General features: G+C 33.0%; 1 protein-coding gene across 2 annotated transcripts in view; it reads right to left on the minus strand.

The window, feature by feature from the left end:
• CNTN5 (contactin 5) overlaps positions 1 to 24,194 on the minus strand; it is a 1,109,255-nt gene that overhangs the window by 860,130 nt on the left and 224,931 nt on the right. Inside the window, exon 2 of one of the 2 annotated variants that reach the window (XM_045556883.1) lies at positions 23,833 to 23,971. The exons of the other annotated variant lie outside the window; for it this stretch is intronic. The gene's annotated coding sequence lies outside the window, so the exon portion shown is untranslated. The remainder of the gene's footprint in view (positions 1 to 23,832; positions 23,972 to 24,194) is intronic. 2 annotated transcript variants of the gene reach the window in all.

Consider the following 24,194-nt stretch of genomic DNA (forward strand, 5'->3'; position numbering starts at 1 on the left):
TAACATATGTCAGGCACTGGAATCTTCACTAGGTCATGGCATTACCAGTCAAATAGCTTTCCTTGATTTACCTCTCCATTCTTTTTCCATTTCATATTTGGAGGAGATTGGGCTAACCTAATGGGTAGAGGAATTGGAATTCCACAAAATGTGGAATTATAGGAAAAAAAATAAAAATAAAACGTCCTTTACTACTTTTGGCTGCATGGAATAGATTCTTCCTGCCTAGGAAAAGAATTTTAGTTATAATACAATATTAAATATTTTAGTTACTGAAATAATTATTTATTTATTTATTTATTTATTTTTTGCTTTTTAAACCTTCAAAATTGCCATTGGGGATATCATTCCAGAAAGTTCTCTCATACATATTCTCAGTTATCTCCTCAGAGATATCTCCTCAGAGATTGCTACTGTTCTGATTTTTTTTTTCATATTGGTTACATTTGCCTGTTCAAGAACTTAACCTACATGGAATGATACAGTTTTAAATCTTTTGACTAAGTTTTTTTTTTTTTTTTCATGCAGCATAATGATTTTGAGGTTCATTCAGCTGTTACATGATCAGCAGTGTGCTCTGTCTTAACACTGACCAGTATTTCTTTGTGTAAGTATATCTCAATTTATCTCTTCACCTTTGATGGACACCAGGACTGTTTCTAGTTTTAGGTTATTATGAATAAACCTGCTATGGTTATTCTTGTACACTTCTTTGTTTCATTTGTCTCAGGTAAATAGCTAGGAGTGGAACTGCGTCACAGGGTAGGTCTATATTAAGTTTTATAAGAAAGTGAAGGAAGCTTTTCTAAAGTGGTTAGATTATTTTACACTCCCACCAACAATAAGGGAGAGCTCTGGCATGTAAAATCTTTGCCAACATTTGATGTTGTAAGTTTTTATTTTTAATTTTAGGCATTCAGAAGGATAGACACACACACACATACATGCACACATATACACATATGTGTATATATATATATATATATATATATATATATATATATATAATATATACACACATATGCAGTTTGTTTTCTACATAGAAATTCTCAAAAGGTAGAAAGCAAATGCTAGGAATTGGAAAGTGTGTCAATCACATAGGCTACAATACGTTGCAGTTAAATTTGTTTCATGCTATTAAAAATAAACACTCATAATTATTGACAGGAGATAGCTCACCATCAAAATATGCAAAGTAAACATTTTACTTTACAAAGACCTCAGTTAGCAATATAATTTGAAAAAAAAAAATATGTTCTTTCACATTTCTTTTTTCAACCTTCTATCACCTTCATTCTAATTTTATATACCTCTAGGTGCTGGGAGCACTATGCCAGTGTCTAAACTGAAAGAAAAGACAAACATCTTGCTCACATTAAAATAACTTCTAAAATCTGAGAGGCCAGGGGTAAGAAGTTGGTAGATTATTCTAGAATGTTAGCTTCCAGAATAGAGATGTACCCTTGCTTTATCATATACCTATCTAGCTATCTATCCATCCCTCAGCCCATTTATCTATCTTACATGCCACCATATCCTGTTCTTAAATAAGGCTATTGCAAGTTTTTCAGTTAATTTTATTTAACTCCCTCTAAAAGTCTGTTTCACAAAGAAGCAAACTTCTCCTTCCTCAGCATCTCCAGATGGTCTCAACTAGAGCTGCTGCCATTCCAAGTGTTCATTTCCCCCAAATGATTCATTACACCATGGTGTATCTATAATAAACAAAGGTTAAAAGATCATAAAAGCAAGACCATATGCCCAAACATGTTGAGTGTACCTTGGCAATGGGAATGCAAGGACTGAGTCAGATTATTGCCAGCTTGCCAAGGAACTGGATCTAAACTAGGGGGGAAAAAATTCTGTCAGACATGCCAGGGAGCTAAACAGCAGTAGTCATAAGGGTGATGAGGGGAGAAGAGTGACCATTCTATCCATATCTCTGCCAGATATTTTCACTGACTGGCAGAAAAATAAATTTAAACCATGACTTTGGAGGAAATATTTGAGTTTCTCATGAGTATATATGTTAAATTCCATCAGGAAAGCCCCCTTTTGTTCAGGTCTTGGTCTATAATTACCTTTTCAGGTGGTCTTCGTGATTGGCATTGCAAATCCAACCCTCTCTATCCTTGTTCAGGTTTCTCTATGGCACTTTCCACCTTCTAATAGCCATGTAATTTATTTATTCATTTTGTGTATTGGCTGAACTAGAATACAAGATTTGTGATGGCAGGAAATTTTGTTGCTTATTTTGTTAATTTGCTTTACTGAGCCTGCAGAGTCTGTGGCACATAGTGCTCAGTATATATTTGTGGAATGCATGCATTAGTGAACAAACACATGGATCCTACTCAGGCACCAATTCAGTCACATTGCAGGGAAAAATTTACATCAGTGCTGTGCACACTAGGGAGTCTACTAGAGCTAAAAGTAATTTAAAACCATAGATCGTATATGTATATTATATTGTATTATAATAAATATAATCAATTAATATTTATTATATGTATTATAGTATATATTATATAATTTATATGTATATACTCACAAATAAACACTATCACCTAGAAAATCAAGAAACTTAAGATCACTTGGACCAAGGTAGAACCCAGATAACTGGTGGCAAATGGATCTGAAGGATCTTGGGGCCATGATATCTGCCCAGAAGAGGTATTGAGTGAGAGAACATGAAGAGTTGGGAAAATGTCAGCAGGAAGTCTGTAAGTTTAAGTTTCTCTATTAGAAGTTGGCAGGTTAAAATATCAAATATTTCTTGAATCTAGATTGGAGAACTTCATCCCAGTGGAGTTCCTGAGGTATTATCAGGAGTGTTATAACTACATGGTAGCAGTAGAGTTGTCAACATGTTCTAGGCCTTGAAATTTGGCCTAGTCATGAACCAGTGACACTTCAGGAACATCTTCAGGAGAGCGTTCTTGTAAGATACATTAATAGTAGTGTTCCTTTTGTGTAATTATTTAATTTGCTAGTAATCTAATGAATTATTTTCATTAAATAAAATGTTAATGATAAATACATAAAGAAATGTTTCTCAACAAATGTATCTGTTCAAATGCATTTGTTCAAAAATTGAAGCACAGTATTTTTGCCCATGACAAACTTCATGCCATGCCCATATTCCTGAAGTAACTTATTGTCAATAGCAGAGTGATGCCCTTTTTAGTAAACACAATTAGCACATTATGTTGGGGAGAAAGGATGGTAAGGGTTGTTAGCAAGAGTTCTGCTGACAGAAAATACTCCTATCAACCTCAGAGCCAAACTCTGGGGATAATATCATGGTAGAATTGGCATTTAGTTATAAGAAATTGCAAATAAATAAATACTAAGTACACTACTTACTCTAGTTACATATCTTAATCTGTCTTATTTTCCCATTTATTAAAGTGCAAAATATATTGATCTAAGATCAGACCCATGAAAAGTGGCTTTGAGCTACTCACCAACCTAAGAAAAGTGACTATGATTATGTTTTTTCTTATTATATATAAGAAAACAAAGGAATTTTAATACAGCTATTATGTTATATAAACTTTATTTTTTTTCCTCTATATAGTTTATGTGTTATTATACTCACTACTTTTGTGTCTGGTGAGTGGAGAATCTAAGCACTGAGATCCATAAAATCCTTTAATGCCTTTGTTTGGAATTTTGTAACAATTCCCAAGTCCTGTATCATTCTTGTACCCCTGATAAGGACAACCTTTTTGTGCTACTAGAGAAAAACAAAAAGCTTTCTAGCTACTAGAGAAAAATAAAAGGCAAAAGGCCACGGGCGATGTGACAGGAGTATTTCAATAGTCTGGAGACATAGCCCAGAGAATAACCAAGATTGTGATCAAACTTGAAATGCTGGTACACAATGACTACTTCAAAGAGTCTGGGATATTAAGCTGAAGATATAAAAATCCTGGCAGAACATGGTAACTGCCACATCTGCCTCACAGATGTGGTATTACATATAATGAATAAATGAGCTATTGTATATAAAATAGCATAGTGCCTGCTACATAGCAATCACTCAATGACCGTGTCTTAGATAGTTTGGACAAAATACCACAGGTTGCGTGGCTTAAACAACATTTATTTCTCACAGTTCTAGAGGCTGGAAAGTCTAAGCTTAAGGTACCAGCAGAATGGGTGTCTAGTGAGGGCTTTCCTCCTGATTTGCAGGTTACTGACTTCTTCCTGTATCCTCATGTAGGCGAGAGAGAAAATTTGTGTCTCTTTCTCTTTTTATAAGGGCATTAATACCATCCTGAGGACCTCACCCTCAATTATACCCTAATTTCCTCCCAAAGGCCTCAACTCCCAATATCATCACATTGGGCATTAGGGCTTTACTATAAGAATTTTGAGGGAACACAAATTTTCAGTCCATAGTAGCCAGCTTACATCAAAAAGTATAATTGTTCCACAGTTACATTTTAAAGGATAGGACAAAAACCAATTGATGGAAATTATGGTAATAAAATTTGAGGCTCAATATAAACAATGCTTTCTAACAGTAAAATTAAAAGAATAATATATAATTATTTATTTTGAGAAATGTGAAGATTGGGAATGTTGTAGAGAAACTCCAAGGGTCAAGGTAATAGATATTTTGATGGCATTTGAAAGTTTCTTTTGGTTGAGAGAAACTATGATTCTAAGACATAAAGGTCCTATTAAAAACTTGCAGTTTTTTGTTTTGGAGTATGGATAAAACATTTCATAAGAAAGATACATTCAGATAATCATTACATAGATACACACAATATGGCTTATCCATACTAAAATGTCAATTCATAGATATAAAGCAGCCTACACTTGAAATACATGTTCAGGCAAAGTAAAACAATTTAAACCTTCAATAAAACAAAAATCTGCTAGAAAACAAATAAGTATAAAATGTACGTCCAAATTCAAAGTGATTTGGAGAAGGCTTATAATAATTTTCTGCTTGCAAATACTTATTCAAGAGTGCATTTTTAGAATGTAGCTAGCTTTAGTTATTCTAAAATTGTCATTTTATCCACATTTTGTAAAGTTATGAAAAATAAAGAAGTGGAGATATCAATCTTGTCAATCAGAAACACTGGAATTTCTGAAATCATGATTCATCCATATTTTTTCCTGATTGTAAATATAAGACCATTTACTCAGAAACAAATGATGATTGTAACATTATTATTAACATTATACTAATTTCATAATCATCTTCACTAAAAGCAAAGGAAGACATTTTCTTCAGAGAAATTTATCTTCTAAACCATGTTGACCCCTTAGATGAAAGCCATACCAGCACTGAATACCTCTATTTCCTATATATCCAGGAATCTGGAATGCAATGACATAAAGTTACCAATACTTACTATTCTTCTAAAATTCATCTATACTTACAGATTGCTTTAATGACTAAAAAAATTATATATAATTTCAACTAAAATGTAAAAGAGAGGTCAGATCATAAAAAGGTGTGGGGTTTTAAATCAAAGAGTAAGGTAGGACTTAAGACCCATAACTCCTGGGAAATTTATTTGACCATGATTTTAATGTTTTTAATCTTTTCTCAATTGTTTCCACAGAGTTACTTTTATTTTTATAAAAATTTTAGATGCTTTTCCTGATATAACTTGTATCATGCACACTCAGTCAAAAGTTTCTTCCTATTTTGTAGTCAAATTGACTAATAAAAATATCTTTGGGTATGATGTTAATAGATATGCATATGTATATGGATGTTTGTGTTTTTTAATTTCTACAGTATGGTAAGTATTCTTAGGTCAGGTATTTCATTTTAGAGTAATTTAAAAATAGCACACAATTTTAATGATGATTGAGACAAGAAATCAGTATCCTAGATAGATATTTTATTCTACAAATATTAAAAATACCAACAACTTCATAGCTGAGGTCAGTCCACTTTAATTTTATATTGCCTAGTGGGATACTGTGGCTTCTAAGCTTTCCTTCATTTCTCCCAGATATACAATCACATAACTATATCTCAGTTTATCCAGTAGACTTATTTTCTATAAATAAGTATTTTTATATGTGTTCTTACTGATGCATATCCTATGGGTGGTGGGTACAAAGATGAATAAGACCTGGCCTTTTCATGAATAAATATATGATCCAGAAGGGGGCATAAGACATACACACAATGACTAAAATGCAAAACAGAAAGTAATAGCAGCATGACAAAAAGACATGGAAAAGTGTCATGTAAGTTACAAAATGGGAGATATTTCCCTATTAAAAATCAAGAAAAATGTTATTTGCACTAAGATTTAAAGGATAACAATATCTCAATGTGTCCATAAATGTTCTTTCCAACTCAAATAAATATATCCTGGTTGCACACAGTTAAGTTGTTTCTCCCAAACATTTGCTCAAACTTTCTTATAAGGCTCTACATAGGAAGACAAGCTGCTCGCTATTGCACAATACCTGGATATATTGATTCTGTGGGTTGACCAACCTGTGAGAGATGACTAATTTACCTCTAAGAGGAGGATCTAAATAGCTCTGTGGCAGGAGGAGGGAGGGCAGGGCTACTTGCCAGCCTTAGTGAACCTTTCTGAAAGTTAGAAAAAGGCAACCATCTGAGAAGGTATATTCCTAAACCAGGTTCATAGTTTGGCAAGTCTAGCATGGACAGGATTCCAGGTTCCAATTTCCTACTCGGTCATGAATCTCATGCAGTGAATAATCTGATGACTTTGGGAGGGTGAGATAATACAGCAAGTAGAAGATGGAGGAGAGAACAAAAGGAAGGAGGAAGGAAGGAAGGAAGGAAGGAAGGAAGGAAGGAAGGAAGGAAGGAAGGAAGGAAGGAAGGAAGGAAGGAAGGAAGGAAGGAAGGAAGGGAGGCAGGGAGGGAGGGAGGGAGGCAGGGAGGGAGGGAGGGAGGCAGGGAGGGAGTGTAAGAAGTAGGGAAGGAGAAAGAAAGAAAATAACACTATCAGCAGCAAATATGTTTCTTATCATCCTAAAATAGGTAATCTGCTTAAAGATGATGGCTTCTCATCTGGGGACTCTATTAAGAAACATTAATATTTCACATCTTTCTTATATACAACTACATAAAAACTTCTATATGTGGTAGAGATGAGATTGTTCTTTTATATATGGTAGAGATGGGATTTCTCTCAAGAAATAGCAGTGCACCTAGGCAGAGGCCAAACCTAGAAGAGCTAGATCAGCAGTAGATACAATCCGGAGCCACACTATTTTCTCAGACATGCTCCTTTCTGCTAATCAATGGCAGTGACATCAATGGCTGTTCTTTCCATTCCTGCTGCAATTCTGTGTATCCATCTTATTCCTCAGTCATAAAGGCATCTTGCCCTAATGAGGTTCAACCCCTCACTGGAGTTGTGACTGTTGCAAGCAGGACACATTCTGGGAGAGCTGACACCTCCTGACGGCATTATTGGAGGCATCAGTAGGCTTCTCTCCTGAGCTGGTGACGTAGTCATAACCTAATGTGAGAGTAAGTCATAAGGGCCACCAGGCCCGAGGAGATCAAGGCCTTCTGGGCACAGCACAGGCTAAGCATTGGTGAGAGAAAAGAGGCAGGTGTTTGCAATACCATGTAGGCATATTTGGAAATAAGTTAGTTCAAAGTTTTTGCATTGCATCTTCAAAATTAATTCAATTTCCTTTTTGTTTGATCATCAATTAAGCAGAATTATTACTCTGCCTTTCAGTACCTCTGTGACAAGCTAATAAGCTATATTTAATATAGAAAGTTGATACTGAAAGGCAGTTTTCACATGAGTATGACATAATATCAAGTAAAGCAGTCAAATATAAAATTATATCTGTGCTATCATTATAGCTATGTAAAGTTATTTTTGCCTATGGTTAAGAACTGAAAGAAAACACAAACTTTAAAATGTATTATGTTAGCATGATGTGAATGCATGTTAACTTTATTTTTCACCTTTATTTTGTTCCTTCCATATTTTGATATATGCATTAATGTATATAATTAATCTCTAATGTACCTTTTGTTTGTTTTGAGAGTTTTGATTTAAATACTTGAGGTTTTGTACTCAGTTACTATTACCTTTGGGAACAATATAATAAATTTTTAATATTTCTATTTCAAAAGGGCTAGGAGAAAATATACAAAATGAAAACCATATTTTATAGTTATTCTTCAGAGAAGTAAATAATAATTTACATATGTATAGCAATAATATACACAACCTACATTTGAATAAAGCCGAGATTGAAAGTCTTTTCTAAGCATATTATTCTTACCATACCTTATGAGATAGAAAGACACAGGCTTTAAGATTCTTTAGACATAAGATTAAATCTTGATTTTGCCCTATTTTGGTTGTGTGACCTTGTACACATTTTTTCTCTTAGCCTTATAATCCTTAGTTGTATAATTGAGTTATTTCAAGGTTCAAGAATTGAGAAAAATGGTTCAATTCACCATAGGGATGAAGGGGTAAGTTTTGGATCAGACATATTTATTTAAGTTGCCTTTCAGATACTCATGTAGATAGTTTAAGATGGCAATGGGGTAGTTCAGAGGAAAGGACTGAGAAAAAGACATAATCCTAATGAGTCATTAGGTTCAGTTCATGGCACTAAAAAATTAAATGCCCCTCAGCAACAGAGAGTAATTCATTAGTAAGAAAATACTGAGTGCTGCTATATGAGCAATAATATTCCCACATTTTCTAATATTGTATGTGATTCCTAAGCTAATGTTTTATTTGAAATATCAAATATGTCAGTATGTATGTATTCAAGTGGTTCATACCCCTGCTTTTCAGGAGTCTTAAATTTTCCTACTGAGGAATCCAACACTTGGACTCAATACATACTAATTCAACTATGGGCCTGAGAAAAAAATGACTCCACATCGAGGGGTTTGGCTATGTCAGCTGTGTTTTCTGTTCCATCACAGGTCCTACGGGTGTGGGAAACTATGGATTTTCAACTTCTCTTTTGCTTACCCAATAAGAGGCCCAGAAATATCTTTTCTTGTAAGGTAGTGACTTGAAATATACTGTAGCCTTGAAGAACAAGCAGTTAGCTACACTTAAAGGCAAATTTCAGCATTTTTAAAAATTTCTCTTTTAAATACACTTTTCTTGATTTTTAAATGCCCCAATAGCTGGGTCTCTGAAGTCAGTCATTTCACCCTTGGTCCCTGCAGATCAGCAAGCAGTGTATTGCTCATGTCCATGTTCTTTGGAGTAGAGAGCATGAGCTCTTCTCTTGGTCTTCGATTTAAATTTTCTAATTACTCTATAGCCATTTTGTGTTTTTTGCTCTTATTTACATGGTCTACTTTATTCTATTAGATGTATTTATCTTCACTTTTATTTTTCAAAATAAATAGTGAGCCGACATCCTTTATATCTAGTCTCCAAATTAAAAAGGATTTTTTTTAATTTAATGGAGAAAGACATTTGAAGTTTGCTTCAAGACAGTTTAAAGACTTTCAGATCAGGATTTTTAAAAAGTGAAACAGCATGTAGTATAATTTTTATTAAAAAGAGTGTTCTGAGTGAACCACTTGACATCTGTAATCAAGACCTGAAAAAAATTGGGTGACCATATTTTCTTTTTCTTTCTTTTTTTTTTTTTTTTTGCTCTTTTTGGTTAACTAAAGGTTGAGGTGGACAAAGTAAAATGGAATTTTTCAAAATACATTTGGTATAATTTTTTATATAAATCCCTAATTTTACATAACAGCCAGATATAGAATTATTATTGGATGAAGTCCTATTTTACAAAGTTCTTAACAAAGCACATGATAATGAAAGCTTCCTCCTGCTATAGATGGTCTACTAAAAACTTACACACTTTGACAGTGAGAAGATGGGGGCTGGGTATGCTTAATCACAAAAGAATTATTTTCCAGAAGTTTGCCACTTAAACTTATCATGGATTATCTCTATATGAGAGTTCTGTTTTTATAAATAGTTGTCTTGTATTTTCAGTCTATCATTTTCAAATGTTGCATTTTTTTGAAGCAGTTCTTCATAAATATGGATGTGGCTTAGCCTAGTGCTTCTAAATATTTTTCTTGTAACACTTAGCACACTGTACTATAATTGCATTTACTGGTTCCATTGTCATCTCCAATACATTATTTGAGTCAGTATTTGATTGATCTACATGAAATTGCTGTTTTTGTAGGTCAAAATGTGACCATTTAAAAAAAATGAATGAGTAATCATTGTTTCTCTCCCTTTTGAGAATATAAGTATTTTAGAACATGCTATATGAAAGATTTTCCTCTTTACACAGCTTGAATTATGCAGACTTTGTAAACACTAGACAGATATTATTAGATGGTATAGAGACAGAGATGGGGTAGAACACAATAATATAAACTTTTCAGACTACCTTAAAACTATGTGAAGGGTTTTTTAATAAAACCTAGAATGGGCATTTTGAATCTATGCTAATTCACAAAATGAAAGATTCTTGGTGTTGGAAGTGACCTTGGTGTTGGAAGTGACTTTATAGTGAAGCACTCAGTAACATCAGGTAATTCAAATAATCAGAAATCTTTTTCTCATGCTGAGCTGAAATACCTTTCTTTCTGACAGCCTGCCTTGGTTCAGAGGCTACTCTTGGGAGCAACATGTACTTACTCTAATCCTTCTTCCACTTGACAGTCCTTTTAAAACAGCTGAGAACCTATATACTGTCTCTGTCTAAATCTCCCTTTCTCCAGAGTACACATTCCCAATTTCTTTCATCGTTTCCCAGGTGATAAAGATTCATCATCCCCTGCTCTCTTTACTCAGCCACCTGCATGCAGGTTGCTAATGTCTTTCTTCCAGATTTGTCTGGCAAGAAAAGAAACCAGTGACACCAAAGCAGACTTCATTCTGGACAGTATCTCCTACCAACACTTTTACAGCCAAGCTTCACTACTATTGAATTATAGCAATCTAATACTCTTCTTTCATTTTTCTATTTTGTCTTTTGTTTTATTTTTTGTTTATATGTCTCAATTTTTTTCTCTGCTGACAAATGGCCCTCATTGGAGCCATTTTCTACAAACTCAGTAATATTACTGATATTACAGTTTGAAAAAAGCTTAAACTTGTTTAGTTCTAATTTATTTTTATCTAACTAAACTTGTTCAGTTCTTAAAAATAAAAATAAATAGTATAATAATTGAATTTGGGCACTAATCTCCAACTGCTTTTTAAATGATAAGAAAATGACACAATTTAAAGTTTTATAAAAATGGATAACTTTTAAATGATTTCCCTAATTTTTTTTAGATTATAGGTAAAAATCTTAGTGTTAAACAATTTATCATTAAAACATTGATTCAAGTCTCCCACTCACAACCTACTTTCCCACACAATAATAAGAAATAGATTGTGGAAAACTATAAGTCAAATCACATATTCACTAAGTAGTAAATTTTTAAATATTAACATTTTAAATTATGTATAATTTTACTCATTAATAGCAAGTAGAAGGTTCTCTTCTGATATTTAATACTATTTTTAATACCTTTACTGATACCAAAAATATATTTTTACAATATGGAAAAGATAAGTATCACAAATAATCATCACTTGATTTTTGGATATGTTAGCTAGCTCCCTATTGTAAGGAAGCTGAAATGTTCTTGAATCAAATTTAAATTATAAATTGCATTTTATTTTTATAATTATAACTTATAATTCAAATCGGGATTATTGTATTGATTTTTATTAGGATGCTAATTACACCAAGAATTTATTTACTCCTTTTATTCTTTCTCAGAAATTTTCTTCAATCATGGTTTTTCATTTAATTTTTCTTGAATTCCAAATGTGGGCAACTGAAGTTGAGGCACATTTCATAAAGGTTTCTATCACTGGAATTTTGTCTTTTCAATAACTCAGCAGAGACTGATTAATGATCTTCAGGAAAAAGATGTTCTTGTAAGGCTAAATCTAAGCTTTTAGCTTTTCCTTTTTCTTTTCCTTTCATTTTTTACTGTTTGTAGATAAAATACTTCCCCTTTTACAAAGGGGACACTTGACCTATAGACCATAGCACACACATCCCATTAAATTCCACTGTGATCCAGTTTCGTAGATATTCTGGTTATTCTAATTTTACAGGTGTAGAACCTGAGACAATGAAGGTTTTCTCCAAATCATGTAGTTTTGTACTAGCAGAGCCGGAACTCAAACTAATGCTTTCTGATGACAAATGCCATATCATTCCACATTTGCAGACTGTCCCTACTTAATGGGTTAGAAGGCCAAACTGTGAAACTATGGTTTAAAAATAATATTAAATGGGATTATAAATGTAAATTATTCAGATTTACATGTGGTTTGCCTGAAAACAAATTCTAGATATTTTATTCAGAGAAAATTGTATTGTATTTTATTTTATAATATGTATTTATATCTATTTTAAATCAATATTCTATGTTTTATTCATTATCAGTATATTTAAATAAAAAATATTGGGAGTTAAATTATTTCAGTTTGCTATGATTATTCATTGCAATAAAATCACTTCATGGAGAAGTATTTCTTCCAGTTTTAAGATGCTATTGAATTCTTATTTCATCTATTTTTAGACTTTTATCTAATTTACAAAAGGTGCATCATGCAAATATGACAATAAAACCTCTTATCAAATGTTTTATAAGATATCAAGTATTTCAATCACCCAACCAGGAAGACATTTTTAATAAATTGTTTTTTAATAAGGCAGGTCAATATAGGGGAAACTAGAGAAGCAGAAGCAAGCAGAAAGGTTTACTCAAATATTGACAGTTTGAAGCCTGAAAATAGCCTTTATGAGAAAAGCAATGAAATTATATTTTGTAGTTATAAATATGTTTAGTGTAGAATTATGTAATCATGATACCATAGATTTTACAATTATTTACTTTCATTTATTTATTTTATGTAATTATTGCTAAGCTTGTTAATACTAATAATTAGTGCTTTAGAGGAAATATTTCACTCTACTCGCTTCCTTTGCATTTTCTTTTAGCACTTGATGTCCAAGGCACTCACAAAGGCTTTCTTTGCCACCACAGCTACCACTCTACTACAAAAAGCAAAGTAATAATGATTTCAAAATAAATAAAAAGTCAATTCTAAGTTCTCATCTTACCAAACATATACCAGCTTTTGTCATGACTGATATTTAGGTTAAGGACCAGAAAGTCAAAGACCTACTCAAACCAGGCAATACTAAATCTTCAATTCTAAAGATGATAACTGGTAAATATAAGTATGACAACATAAGCAAACACACAGAATAATTTTCAATCAGAATAGTATGGTAGCTTCACACTGACACTCAGAGTTATGATTTATTGTGTTGAAACTATTGGTGCTGGCTATGGAATTTAGTGCTTTTGTTCTGATTCTTGAACTTTAGGACAGCATTCTACTTTTGAGTAATCTAAATAAAACTATTTTGTATTGTTATGACATTTGTTTTAATTGGTACATTTTGTTTTCAAGATTATAGAGCTCTACAAAACATTTGAGGTGTTTATCTAAGTGTTCTCAAGCCCTTTCTTCTGTTCTGCCTACTTTCTAGTTTATTTTTTACTCATAGTTGAAGTAATCATTCCATGCCTCCAAGAGCCAGATTGAAGCAGAGGTAAAACAAGCACTGTGTGGATAAGTCTACTGCCTCACTCTTCCATTTGGGATGAAATTCACATTAAAGATTTTCTCATTCCCAAACATGTAACCATAATTATTTCTGCATAATTTAGAAGAAAAACAATTAGTTCCCAGAATCTCTTAGACAAGTATTGCAAGAACTTTAAAAATTCTAGAAGGCTGTGGAATTTCCAGAAGGAAAGAGACCAGTTCAAGCAATAGCTTTTATGAAATGGGATACATGTAATAGATTTATGATAAAAGCTATGCACTGGATTAGTGATGTGAAATTGATACATTTAATCCTTAGATAACTTGCTATTGTCTTAATCAGTGATTATAGGATAGTGCTGAAATTCCTTAGATCCGCCCTATTCAATAGAAATATGTGAGCAACAAATGCAAGCTATATATGTAATTTTAAGTTTTATAATAGTAAATTTAATAAAGGAAAAAGAAACAAATGATTCTTAATATCTTATTAACCCAATGTCAAAAATATCATTTCAAAATGAAATCATAATTATTAATAAAATATTTTCATTCTTTTTTTATGCTGAGTCTTGAAAGTGTGTGTTGCATTTTATTTTCACAACACATCTCAATTCAAACTAGCCATATTTGAAGCTCAATAGCCGCATATGGCTAGTAGCTATCTTTATTAGGCAGCACAACTCTAATTAGTAAAATATTACTAAGGAGATGACTAGGCCCAACATTGTGCAATATAGTGTGTATGTATATATGTAAAGTTTTATTTTGTTTTTAGTTGATATGTAATAATTGTACATATTTATGGGGTACAGTGTAGTGTTTCAATACATATGTACATTGGGTAATTATCATATTAGGGTAATTAGCATATTTATCACCCTACCCTCTCAGCTGTTGGCTACTTTATGAACTATTCTCAAGTTGCTTTGCATCTACAGTTCTTTAATATTCTTCCAGTTTCCTTAGCTGCTACTGTGAGGCTGTCATTTCTCAATTCATAGAATACTCCTATGTCTATTTCTAGAGGTCCAGCTATTTGCTCACATTCTATCTTTAATCTGTCATGAATTGTGAAATCAGGCTATAAAATTTGTTAGAATTGCTTTTAAAAATATACATGTGCTTGTGAGTGAAAGTTGGAGATGTTCTGAGAGCAAAGGACACGACTTTTCTCACTCCAGCCTTGTATGTGCTGGCCTTTTTGGTTTTTGCTTTTTGTTGTTGTTTAATTCACAGCACTAGATTTCATTCTTGGTAGTTCATAATTTTTAATAAAAGGACACAGTTCATCAATGTACGTGTGCATGTGTGTGTGTGTGTGTGTGTGTGTGTGTGTGTGAGACAGAGAGAGAGAGAGAAAGTTGATGAGTACTATATTTGTACCCATAGCTTTGAGAATATAACATTTTTTATCTTCTACCCAAACAGGTCACTAGGAGGACAATAATGTGACAATCTGTTATCATTAACTCTGTTGGAGAGTTTTGAAGACATTAGAGAGGATTAAATGATCTGGAAAACTCAGTCTTTGGGAAAGTCTATCGTACTCATCTCTGTTATTTCTACTGCCACGCATCACTGAAATCTTAGAACAATATACTTTGCTATAGTGACATATAGACACAAAGGTAATTTTTCACCTTCCTTTTTACCCCAAATAAAACCTCAGAGATTCTATAATAGTTTCTATTCCACATGCTAGCTTAATATCAAGTATATTAATTATTAAAATAATATTAAAAGTTACTTTCAGAATGTGATGATATAAATATTTAAATCAACCTATTCAAGAAGCACACAAGTATCATGAAATATTTTACATAATATAGAACTGTCTGTAGATTAAGTCTATGAGGTGGTGGTCAAACTAAGTCTTGCAGATTTTCCCCATTCTATAAAAGCAGAAAGAAAGAATGAGTCTTTATAAGTAGGTATACCATAAGCAATCCCAAATCTTAAACTTCTTCATTTTCCTCAAGCCTATATTGTTTTATGTGTATCCCTAATCTTCACCTAAATCACATGTGATCAAAAAATTGTATTTTTTTCATCTTCACCATACCAGAAGAAAATCAGATAAGAAAAAATGGTTTGAAAAGTAAATGTATCAAGTTGCCTAATGCAACATTAAAATGACAGCATAAAACTTTTATTTAATAACATTTGCAATCATGATAATACACTAGAATTAACTAAGCACACATTTGGTGCCACTGTTTACAATTAAAAAGCCACCAGAGAAGTTTTGTGGGCAATTTATTATGCCTTCCACACATGAACCAATTGCTAAAATGCATATAGAGGTACTAATTTCTAAATTATAATGCTTGAAAATATAGATACTTTATTTTCAAAGGAAAAAGAAATGTCATTGTGCTAAATGAATTATGTCTTTCATGAAATAACATTCCAATTTTTGAACCCAGGGCTATTGCCTTTTAAAGTTCACTAAGGCAGAATACCGACACTTGAAAACCATTTACAGTGTAATATTTGCTACTGATAGTCTAATTAGTTAATTCACTATAATTAGCTGTAGGGATTTTCTACTGCCTAATTTTGACATATTATCCCTGAGGATGATAGATCATCATTTGAAGATTACCTAACGTTTGCAGAGGCAAGATTGCCAGTTCTCTTTGTTTACATTTTAACTCTCTCTTTTCCTTAATTGTTGTCCCCCATAAAAAAGAAAGGAGAAATTTTAAATCTGGAGAAGTAACTTGTAAATGAAATAAATTTCTATATGTAATATAAAAACATTTCTTTGTAATTGTGATATCAGCCCTATCAACCATTACTTATGTATTTTTTCTTCAAATATTAAGAATGCACTATGTACAAAGCATTATGTAGGACACAGATTGGTATAAGATACATTACTTAGCTTTAAAAATATTATATGGGAAGTAAAAGCAGCAGAAGAATAAATATTGATAATAGCAATCAGTAAGTGACATGTTTCTTTCATTTTTACAAGAAGAGACTGAGACACATTGTAGATGTAGCAGCATTTGACTTTGATTTTGAACAGGAAAAGAGGGAAGAATTGGAGTATGGGGCATGCCAGACAGGGTTAAACTATGAATAGAGGAATTTAGGTAAGGGCGGTGAAGTGTGTATTTTGGGTAATGAATAATCAAGAATGAGTGTAACATAAATTTCTTTGTGGATAATAGGTGTATCATAATGCTATTGCTGCATAACAAAATACTCAAAACTGGGTGTTTTAAAACAACAGTCATTGATCATCACTCATTCATCTTGAATGGCTTAAGGTCAGCTGACTGAGGCTATGTTTGGCTGGGATGGTTCAGTTAGTGTGGCTCTATTCCACAAATCTCTCTTGTCCTTATTCTCATGGCAATGGAAAAAATGCAACATGACTCGTAGAAATATGCTGTGTGTCTTAAGACCTGATGTAAGGGCTGGCCTACTATGACGTTTGCTTCATTCTGTTGAACAAAGCAAGACAGATGGGTAAACCCAAAGTCAAGGGGTAGGTAAGTATATTTTATTCCTTCATTGAGAAGAACTGGAAAGTCACATGATATATGGCACAGATATAGAGAGAGTTAAAGAATTAAAGATAACAATGCAATCTCCCACACTGAGAAAATACAAACTTGGAAATTGTTCTACAGCAGATTTGAGATTTGGAAAGGTAGTGATGGTTAATATTATAAGCGAAAGAGTTAAACGTTCGGGTATCAATCAAGGTGTTTTACCATAATACCATTTTCTTTTTTTTTTCAATTGTAAGTAATATCTATCATCTTGTTCATTTATAGACTACACTCTTTTTGCTGTTTAAATGTGTCTTTCTCTTGACATAATGAAATTTCCACCAAGATTTTCTTCCTAAAGTTTAAAATTCTGTCTCTTAAATTTAAGTTTTAAATCTAACTAAAGTTATTTTTATTTTTTTATTCTATGGCATGATGAGATATATAATTTTATTCTTTTTATGAGTTATATATTTTACTAGCACAATGTATGGGTCCATTCTGTCTCCATTGATCTGCAGTAGCTCATCATTTGTGTATCAAGATTTCATAAAGACATAAAATGTTCTCTGTGCTCTCTATTATATGCCAGAAGTTACTCCAGGGCTCAACTCTGCCCCATTAACATACTATCTTAATTATGTTAGATTAACTTTGTAAAATCAAAATAAAACCAATCAAGGAAGGATTGAGGCCTTTTTGAAATTGGGTCTTCCCATCTATGAGCACTATGAGCACGATGTATCTCTCTCTGTTTTTATGCATGCCCTTAGGCTTTTGCATATATTTGGAGTATGTGTGTGTGTTTATTTTTAGTCATCTTTGTCAAAGTTAGATCAGAAAAATATAAAATAAATTTAAGGTATTTCAAGTCAAAAGAAATGTAGATGTTAGTTACTTTTAAAGTGTTAGAAGAGCTGAAGGGACAAATGTCAGGAAAGACCACTGCTAAATCTTAGATTAACTACTAGCTCTCAAGGAGCTAGAAATTGCAGGAACTCTATATAACTATGAGAAATCAGCATAGCTCGCAGCATTGAGACATTTGATACCAAGAAAAATCGTCTATGGCCACTGTCGATAGACAATGATAGGACTCTGCTTCTTTTACACTTTCTGTATCTTTTGTGCGTCTCTTGTTGAGTCGCACCTAATCCTAAATCCTGCTGCAGGTGTTCTGAGAAATGAAATTATTAGGTTCCCAGGCCCTCTAATGTACTAGAGCGCACCAGAATTGGGAAATAGTGCTATGTACCAACCCAAAATCCAGAACAGTATTACATAATTATTGTTTTCATTATGAATGGGAGGATTTTTTAATTGAAGTTTAAAATCATTTAAGACAGAGAGGAATGTATCACTTTTCTATGTTAATCTTGTATCTGACAAAAGCCCCAGGATGTAAATATTATTAATAGCAAGAAAAGGGGACACACATATTTCTTTCTTCCATCTCCTTCCCTCTCCTCTCCCCTCTTCCTATCTAATTTCCTTCCTCCTTCCTTCCCTCCCTCCTTCCTTCCTTCCTTTGTTCCTTCTTTCCTTCCTGAGAGAAATCTGCTTCCCTCTCCTTCCTCTCTCTACCTGCCTTCTCACTTTATTTTCTTTTTCTTCATCTCTTCTTCCCTCCCTTCATTCCTTCCTCCTTCCATCCTTCTTTCTTCCTTCTTTTCTCCTTCCTCCCTTCTTTCCTTCTTTACTCATTTCCTTCCCTCCTTGTGTCCTTTCTTTTTTATCCTTTAAAAAAAAACCTTATTAGATTTTCAGGAAAGTTTTATTCTAGTCAGTGGTAAAAAAAAAAAAAAAAAAAGTACAGTACTTATTCCACCACAGTAACAACAATCTGCTAAACACCTTTTGGATACTAAACTCCAAATATATGTGATTGTATATATGTCAGTGCTTCTATATATACAGATATAGTTATAGAATACCTGTTTTATTTCAACTCACACCCTTGCAAGAATGAGATCCATTTTTATAGTTGAAGGAAACTTGAGGTTCATAAAAATTAAGACAGTATCGCGGCTGGGCGTGGTGGCTCACACGTGTAATCCTAGCACTCTGGGAGGCCCAGGCAGGAGGATTACTTGAGCTCAGGAGTTTGAGAGCAGCCTGAGCAAGAGCAAGACCCTGTCTCTACTAAAAACAGAAAGAAATTAGCTGAACAACTAAAAATATATATAGAAAAAATTAGGCGGGCAAGGTGGTGCATGCCCATAGTCCCAGCTACTCGGGAGGCTGAGGCAAGAGGATAGCTTGAGCCTGGGAGTCTGAGGTTGCTGTAGCTAGGCTGATGCCATGGCACTCTAGCCCGAGCAACACAGTGAGACTCTGCCTCAAAAAAAAAAAAAAAAAGACAGTATCGCAAGTATCTACAACTAGCAAATATTACAGCAAAGATTCAATCCTAGTTCTGTTTTATTCTAAAGCCTATAATCTTTCCATCTGTCAAAATTGTCTCAAAATGCTCATCAAATATGACATTTTTTAGGGGAAAGTCTGTACCTTGTTAAGGATTTGTCTGTCTCGAATTCACCCTGTACACTAGGTTTAGTGCAGTGAGATAACTGGATTTCAGACCCATCTCCTGGTAGAGACAGAATCCCTCATATATTGTAGGATAGCCTTGAGATATTCAGTTGACTGAGCATTCAGACTAAGGGTTTCCATTGCTTGTATGTAAGCAGGAGTGGACAGGAACTTTCTTATACTCAAAACCAGTTGCAGAAAAGTCATTTTGGATTTTGTCCTCCATGAGCAGTCTCTGTAGACATTTAGAGTTAAAGGAAAGCACAACAAATTAAATGTAAATATTTCCTGTGTTTCTATGAATTCTTCTCACATTAAAAATATTAAATGAGTTACAATTTACTCAGTAAGTATGATGCATGAGGTATTTTGTGTACACTCACATTAATCAATGTGTTTGAATGTTTACAACTTGTGGATGCCTTGCATTATGTTAGCAAAACTTTATGCACTGTAAAGCCTAAGCACTGTCATATTATCACAATGAAAGTTATTTCTGTTTTTTCTCCTTTTGGCTTTTGGAAAATTCAATTTTCTTTCATATTCTTAGGACTCCAACTTGAGAAATATTAATTCACCAATGTGTCTTCTATGCATAGGCTGATATTGAAACTAGTCCACTGGTATCCAATTTAAACCACCCCGTCCAACCTCTACAAGTGGCAGATAGAGAGAAATGCTGCCAAAGAAGTTCATACAACTTCAGATTACCCAATATTTCATATCCAATATTTCATTTATAAATTACTTTAAGTCATGTTAGTTTAGCTCACCTATATATGCATTTTTTATGTTTTACATGATAAATTTCCCTATAAAATATTTCAAAACAATGTTTTCTAAAAGATAAATAACTACAAATATAAAATAAATAATTTTTACATAATACAGATGTCATTAATAAGCACTTCAAAATGAATTAAGATTTTATTACTGAATAACAATTTTAGAGGTAACTCTTCCATTTTCCTTGCTGGCAGTTAGAAATTGCACTTCTCCATTGATCTGGACACACAACCTCTAAAGGACTGTTGTGAACACTCCAATTGTTATGAAGTTCTTTCTAGTATTCAGTCAAAACTTTCTCCATGGGTCTTACCTTGTTATTTTGCCAATTCTGGACACCCTGTAAACATTTTAACAAGTAGCGGTGCTGTTAACATATGTAACAGCTAATATATCTGAAAAATTTCTTTTCAATTTTCTATGCAATTTTCAAAATCATTAACGATGAAAATTAAATTTCCCATTTTTGAAATTCAGAGAACATACCACTCTATTCTTATCAGCTATCATACTCTCTAGGAGTTTCACACATTGATATTAAGGGGAATAGGTTTTCTTTCATGAGGCGATGAGAATCCTGCCAATGCTAAAAATCTATAAACCTGAGCCATGCAGGCTCTCCTCTGATGAAATGAAGCTTTTCCTCTTGGAATGGAGCCAATGCCTACTGGATGAGTTGCATACGTTATTGAGTGGAACATTTCATTCTCAAAGGCTGAACTCTGGACCCCTTTTAATATGTACTGTCTCTTATTATGGCAGGAATTTAGTTGGTTGTGTCAAGATGAAACTGTCAGTTTTGCCCCTGAACGTTTTTAGTAGTTACAGTGACAGCTTAGGTGCAAGTACATGAATGAAATGGGGCTGTATTTAAAGTGACACAGTGAATCCATTCTCATCAGATTCATCAATTCTAATTCACTTATGTCTTTTTGGAGTGCTCTGTCTGTCTCATTTGTATCAATTGCTTCCTATCCTACTGATATGCTTTTCAATTAGTTGGATCAAGCAATAACAAGAATGACATAACAAAAGTGCACTATGCTCTGCCAAACCTGCTTCCACAGGTTCTCTGTATGGTTAAATATGCTTTACATCCTCCACTTGAAACCTGGATTTATTAATAGGTTGACAAAAAGCCTCTTCTCAAAAATTAATTAGAGTTCTGTTGAACTACGTGAATTTAATACAATTCAGTTGGTAATTGATAGAATGCACCAGTTCACAGGTGGCCAAGACATTTACTCAATTCTACTTCCATCTGCTGATATGTCTAGCATAAATTTAAATTGCATATCCACCATCCTCCTGGAAGTGAGCATTAGATCCAAAATCCTCTTACGTACAGCTGTTATTCTCTGTTCAGTTGTCTTTCTTTGAATGTCACAAGCACCATAAATAACCTGTTTCTAACATTGCCAAATTCAATTAAGGTGCCTAGATTTAATTTATTCTAGTATTCACGGATATCTTGGAAGTACCAAGTTAACATAGAGGTTGATTTGTTAAGATGCTCCCCTGAATAAGAGTTAAGGACAAAATGCTTTATATACAGGAAATAACACCTTACAAGATGTTTATGTATGTAGACAGAATGTGGATTGTTATTTTAATTTTATTTTGTATATGTAACCTATTCTGAGATTATTCTAATTTTAACAAACAGAACTATGAAGGCAAAATTTGGCTTAAAATATGTCTAATGTTAGAATACAACAATGAACTAATTTATGGGGAACTTACTTTTTTCCTTGGTTTGGAGTTTCACTGTTAGAAACTTTCCATTTCCTTCCCTATTTTTTCTATCCCCTTGCTTTTTATTTGAAAAAATGAAAAATTTATGATTGCTTTTCTCCACAGAATTAATTGAAGGATACCAGGTACAGTTAAGGCCTTTAATCAAAATAACAAACTGGCATGATTTAATGAAATGAGTGAAAGATACCTGAAATGGAAAATTTTCTGTAATGACCTGTTAGAATTTCAGTGTGGCTAGTAGAAATGAAAATTAAATATACAGGTAAAACTTTAGACGCCTATGCACTCTCACGGAACTGCTCTCAAACCCATTTTTAGTCATTTCACTTCTTTAATCCAAATTTTCAAGCTTGAAGAAAGTGAAAGCATAGAATAGGGTGGGGAAAATACTCTCCAATATTTTGGATCAGTTAACCTGTATTAACATGACAAATTTGAGGGTAGATGTGTGACAGCTTCAAAATTGGGTATGATATTGTCAATATTTTATAATTAGAAAAAGAAAATAATCATACTACATCCAGAATGGATTGACTCCCTTGATTATATATGAAAAATGTATCATATGTTCTTCTGTAGTTAAGTAGTGCACAGTGGGTTTAATTTAAGGTAGTCTATTGGTGCCCCATTTAGTCATGAATATTAAACACGTGTCTAATGATATATTTCAATGTATGTTAGTGTATTCATTTCACAAGACTATTATTAAATTATAGTCACTTTTACTAAAAATAGGTGTAATCAATATATAGTGATTTCTGATGATTATGTAAGCATATAAAAATGTGGGCTCAAGCCTGTAATCCCAGCACTTTGGGAGGCCTAGCAAGGAGGATTACTTGAGGCCAGGAGTTTAAGAGTAGCCTGGGCAATATAACAAGATTCTGTCTCTACAAAAAAATTTAAAAAATTAGCCTGGCTTGCTGACCCATGCCTGTAGTCCTAGTTACTCGAGAGGTTGAAGGTGAGAGGACTGCTTGAACTAAGACTTTGTAGCTGCAATGAGCTATAATTGTGCCACTGCACTCCAGTTTGGAAATCAAAGCAAAACCCTGTTTCAAAAAAAAAAAAAAAAAGGTGGAGCTGCTGAGTAAACAGCATAAAAGCCATCTTCTTTCACGAAAATACACTCTTGGGGATGATTCAACCATGACGTTCCGCATATTTACTTAAGCACTGTCTTCAAATTTAAGCACATCAAAAAGCACAGAATCTACCCTTTAGCACATTATATGTTGGTTGAGAAAGGCATCATAAAACAGGAGGCTACATCAGAGTATTGTTTCTGCTATTGTTTTCAGCAATTTCATACCATTTTCATGTACTTACCATCCTCATATCAAACTAAAAATCTAATAAGGACAAAATATTTTACTATTTTTCACTTTAATTATATTTCCAGAATATTTATAGAGCATTTATGTTTACTAATATAATCGAAGTGTTTGCAATTCAAAGATAAATCACTTACTTAATTTGAATACACAATTTATTATGGTCTAATATATTGAGCAGTTCTATGAGGAGCTCCATAAACAACACACATGAGTTTTATGGTTTTGTCTTCCTTCAACACTCCTTTCAGTTTTAAAGGCAGTTTAATAAAAGATGAACTGTACCTGCTTTCTGAAAACAGGGTCCAAAATATGCTCTTGAAAAAGGAACTGATTTCTGTAAAGTAATCCTTTTGCTGTATTCATGAAAAAGTGATGCTTAGTAGATCTTGAATGGCATTAAATGGCAATCCTTTAAAGTCACCTGTTAAGAAAGAATATATACTATTGTGATTACACATGATCTTTTTTTCAACATTTTGTTTGACAAAAATCTACTCTTCTTATTAAATATTTTATATCAAAGGTCTATTTAGTTATACATGAAATCACTATGCTTTTTCTCATATAAACATATACTTATAACAATTCTAATTAAATACTAATACATTTAGTTGTTGCTTTTTTCAGATTTATTTTTTCATTTA

The sequence above is a fragment of the Lemur catta genome, chromosome 7 (genome assembly GCF_020740605.2).
Source record: "Lemur catta isolate mLemCat1 chromosome 7, mLemCat1.pri, whole genome shotgun sequence".
Classification (NCBI taxonomy): Eukaryota; Metazoa; Chordata; class Mammalia; order Primates; family Lemuridae; genus Lemur; species Lemur catta.